The sequence below is a fragment of the Magnolia sinica genome, chromosome 12 (genome assembly GCF_029962835.1).
Source record: "Magnolia sinica isolate HGM2019 chromosome 12, MsV1, whole genome shotgun sequence".
Classification (NCBI taxonomy): domain Eukaryota; kingdom Viridiplantae; phylum Streptophyta; class Magnoliopsida; order Magnoliales; family Magnoliaceae; genus Magnolia; species Magnolia sinica.
This window is the reverse complement of record NC_080584.1, coordinates 20,572,586-20,577,409: the sequence shown is the minus strand read 5'-3', so window position 1 is coordinate 20,577,409 and position 4,824 is coordinate 20,572,586. Positions and strand designations below refer to the sequence as shown.

The following is a 4,824-nucleotide window of genomic DNA, read 5'->3' as shown; positions in this document are numbered from 1 at the left end:
CTCAGTGCAACCTTACTAAGTTGACTTGAGTAGCTGAGTGAATCATCGAGTCGACAATAACCGCACCCAAGCTCCCTTTCTTCTTCCTTCTTTCTCTTTCTTACTCTCTTCCTACTGGAACTCCAACCAAGCCTAGAGTAGGCCCAAACCCAACTCTGTTCGGACTCGGTCCAAACCCAACAGCCAGTAATGGCTTTGCCTCTCTCTCTCTCTCTCTCTCTCTCTCTCTCTCTCTTTCTTTCTACTTCCCTTCTCCCTCACCTTCTCTTCTCTTCTACTTCCCTCTCCCTGGCTCGTTCATAGTGCCTGGACCTGACCCAAACCTGGAACAACAACTTGGTATGGTAAGACAAACTCGGTGCAGCTCACTCGACCCCCTCTCCCTCTCTCTCTCTCTCTCTTCTTCTTCTTCTTCTTTCTCTGTTATTTGGATACCTAAGAGGCCTACACGAACCAGACTCGGACAAACTGAGTCCGAGACTTAGTGCGACAGTAAATATCAAGAAGAAAGAGGACAACATCCTCGCTCTGTCTCTCTATCTCTTCCTCTCTTCCTTCTTCTTCTTCCTTCCTCCTCCTAGGACCCATACAAAGCCCCGATAGCCTGAGGCATTCTGACTCAAGCTCGTGACTAGGGCGAGCCACTAGGTGCGACATAAACGGCAGCTCTCGCTCCCTATTTTGTTTTTGGAAAGGTAGCGTTAAAAGGGTAGCTTTTATAATCCACACTAATCCCATCTCTGATATTCCGACTCCAACTAATCATTGGATTAGTTATGTTAAGCTAGTTTTGGACCCGGATGTAATGCGAGTGGTGTAATGTCCTGTCCAATCAGAACAGTGTCCTAAGGCGTCCATGTAGGATTTGCCGTAAGACCGTTCGCTTAAACTGCTTGTGTGTGGGGTATCACTAATTAATTAACCTAGGATTAGCCCATTAGAGTAGACCAGTCTGGTCATGATCGGACCAAGTGCGGGCCGTCAAGCCAGATGACCCGTTTACACTTAACAACAGCCCGTGCGGGCCATATAGTGGCCAAGGAAGGTCAGAAAAATTTGAAAATTTAGGGAACCGCGAATCTCACTGGGCTTGTGGTCCATAGTGGACCACGGATCCAGTGGGCACCCAGAAATTAATTATTGATCAGGGTTGAATATTGCATATTAGACCCTAATCATTACCAGATTTTACGTATATGATAATGCTTAATAGAGTATTTTAATTGTATTTTTGTTACAGGATGAAGTCAGGAGCGTTAATTGAAAATTGGTGTTAAAGGCATGGATTTCATGATCCAAAGTCTCCAGAGCACGGGATGGACTCCAGAGAACCAATAATGAAGATTTTACACGCCTGGGATCTGAGGAAAGCAAGCCAAGGGGGCCCGAAAAGGGTCCAGAATGCAAGATCACATGGTTCCCGCTATCCGATCAGTTCGAAACTTCATACATGAGATGAGGACCGTAAATTAACCGTACATATTAAATTTCAGCCATTGAAGATCTCGGAAAGTAGTCCAACGGACAGATCAGCCTATTAATCTCCAATTTGGGGCCCACCTGATATTTGGAACTGCCTCAACCTTGGTATTGACGGCTAAATTACCATGATAAAGAGGATGGATGGTGTAGATTTCTCGAAATCATCACAGTGGACCCATATCTATAGCATGTGTACACAGTGCACATGTGCACTGCCTGAGCACCGAACGGCAGTTGCCGTTTCCAGCGTCTCCGCAAGCCGACCGCGGTCGTCGGTTCTGGGGCCCACCTAGTATCCAAATGGACAATCCAAACCGTCCATCCGCTTCCTGGGGCAGTTATAACCATCGCCTAAATGTCCGTTTGGTTCCATGCATATGTACGGATGTTGACCGCTGAAAAACGCAAAACGGACGGTGAGTTCAAAACTCCGTGGGCCACCGCAAATCTAACTCGAAATTGGGCATTCCTAGCCGTTTTTTCATCCTCCATGCAATGGACGGAGTGGATTATTGAAATAATTATCAAAATGGGTCCCACCATTGCCACGGAAGTTGGTTTCGCGTCCGCATAACGGACGACCGCTGGCCGTTTTTGCGAAGGATTGTGGGCCCCGTATGTCACCCGTACGGCCGATCCGAGCTGTCCATCTTGTAGAGTGGTTTGAGAGCTTCAAAACCATGCTGATATTCTTCTCTCATGCGTGCACACGTGCGTGATACAGAGGCCACAAAAGGGCTACCCGGCGACGTTCAAAACTGATCTTTTTGTATTTTCTTCTCTGGGCCGTGTCAATGGACATTCAAAACCACCCATTCTTGACTGAAATTTCGTCCTGAATCCAATGGACGGGGTGGATTTTCCAGAAAATACCTCAGTGGGGCCCACCGATCATGGCTGCGAAAAATTGCACTTCGAGTCCTTCTACGACTCTGCCACCGACCCCAGCAGCTATAGAAGGGGAGTTTTGGACGTGGGAAAGTCATTCAGAACCAGGGGATTCCAGATCTGGAGCAAGGGAGAGAAGAAAGAGAAGAAAGAGAAGAAAGAAGAGAGAGAGAGATTGTTTGGTTTGATGTTTTTTTATGAATTTTATTTAATATTTTTTATGGATTTTATGGGTCACTAATCTCTCAGCTAGGGCTGAGATGAAGCCCTTAATTTGATCAGCTCTTGTGTTGGTTGATTTACTTTGAATTTCAATTAATTTGTTTCTTTCTCTAAGTGGGCTTTATGGGTTTAAATTCTATACTTCTCCATCTATGAACTTGATTAAAGTATATATATGGATGTTGTTTGGATGCTTATTATAGGTGCTTGTGTATGATCAAGAACAAGTTTCCTATAGAGGAAGGAACAGGGTGCTTTAATGAATGTACATTCCATGTGCCCGACCAAGGACATGGGATATGTCATTCATGGCATTGCTTAAAGGAATTAGACAGTCTGTATGCCCGATTAAGGACACAGATTGTGCTTTCTCTATTTAAGTGGTATCAATCTAGATCAAGGTGAATCAACAGACAAAACAAGGGTTAGGATAATTAGGGGTGGATTCGAAAGTCCTAGTGCTCTCTTTCTGATTGAATTTTCTTCCCTGTTCTTAATTGTTTTCTTTTTCCCTAAAATTGTGCTTAGTAGTTCATTCCATTATCTGTTGGATTAGTTAAGGAGAGTCATAGATTTGAATTGTGACAACCAGTCCTCGTAGGAACGATCTCGTAATACGTACCGTATCTGCATCTGATTCGTATACTTGCGAGTTTAAAAATCATTTAAATCGTGTTGGTTTAAATAAAACATCAAGTTTTTGGCGCCGTTGCTGGGGACTGGTTCGGTCCAATTGGATTTAAGATTCTCTCTTATCATAATTCATAGTCTTAGGTTTTTTACTAACTTTCGGTTAAATTTTTTTTAGAAACTAACCTATTGCCTGTTTTGTAGGGACCTGACATAATCTACTAATTTGGTAATCTCTTTCCAAATTTTCTATTTTTTTTTCTTTCTAATTTCTATTTTTAGAATTAAGGTTTTATTTTTTTAGAAAGTTTTTATTTCTAGGCTATTTTATTTTATTTTTAGAAATTTCCTATTTTCCAATTCTAGATTCTGATTCTTCTTTCAAGTAACTTTCTATTTTCTAGTTTTAGAAATTTTTTCCCTTTTTAGAAACTAACTTAGTTTTTATTTCTAAGGTTACAAACTTTTTTTTTTTTAGAAATTAACCGTTGCTTAAGATTTTTTTTTCCAGCATCATTTTGATAAATTTAATTTATTTTTGTTTTCTTTTTGTTTACAGGAATTAAGGAAGGAAGCTGCTAAATAACATTGTCTTCAAAAGGAGGAGCTCTCAAATCTTCAGACATTCATCATCTCCTTTTCTCGGGTTCTTCTTTCCAATTCTCGTTTACATAGCTTTCTCTTATTTTTAGGAATTCATAACTTTTTCCTTTAGTTTTATTCATCTTAGGTTGCATCTTAGTTTAGTTTTCTTTCTTATATTAATAACATAGTTTATGCTAGGACGTAGATCTCTGAATATAGAACTAGCACCGTTTGATCCTGAGATTGAAAGAACAATTCGTGAAAGATTGAGAAATAATCCTGTTGAAATGGCGAATGAGACTGAAGTTAAAGCTCTTAAAGATTATTCAGCTCCTGTCCAATTTAATGCGCCTTCATGCATAGTGTTGCCAACCACTATGGCAGCACACTTTGAACTTAAACCTGGAGTCATACAATTGTTGCCATCCTTTTATGGATTGGACAAAGAGGACCCATATCATCATGTGAAAGAATTCTTAAACATTTGCTCCACCTTTAAGTTCCAAAACTTCTCAGACGATTCGATCCGCCTACGCCTGTTTCCTTTTTCTTTGAAAGATAAGGCGAAAGCATGGTTGAATTCTCTAGAAGTTGGATCTATCACTACATGGGACCAACTGTCTAAGAAGTTCTTAAACAAGTTCTTCCCCGTTCACAAAACCAATGCCCTCCGTAGAGAAATTACTAACTTCACACAAAAAGAGGGCGAGCACTTTCATGAATGTTGGGAAAGATGGAAGGACTTGCTTCTTAAATGTCCTCACCATGGTTTTGAGAAGTGGCAACAAGTTCAATACTTCTATGACGGTCTGACACCACAGAACCGTCGCATGGTTGATGCCACCAGTGGAGGGTCATTCATGACCAAAAGTGATGTCGAAGCGTGGAACTTCTTTGAAACCTTGTGCGAAAATTCCCAGCAATGGGATTATTCAAATAGAGGTGACAGAAGTCCCCAACCACAAAAGAGAGGTGGTATATATGAGATAGGAGTCATGCCAGAGCTGAGCGCCAAGC

At 41.4% G+C, this 4,824-nt stretch overlaps 1 non-coding gene across 1 annotated transcript; it reads right to left on the bottom strand.

Moving 5' to 3' along the window:
* Positions 1-4,472: 4,472 nt before the first annotated feature.
* On the bottom strand, positions 4,473-4,579 carry LOC131222000 (small nucleolar RNA R71). The gene has a single exon (XR_009159711.1). It is a non-coding gene; the product is annotated as a small nucleolar RNA R71 (small nucleolar RNA).
* Positions 4,580-4,824: the final 245 nt, after the last annotated feature.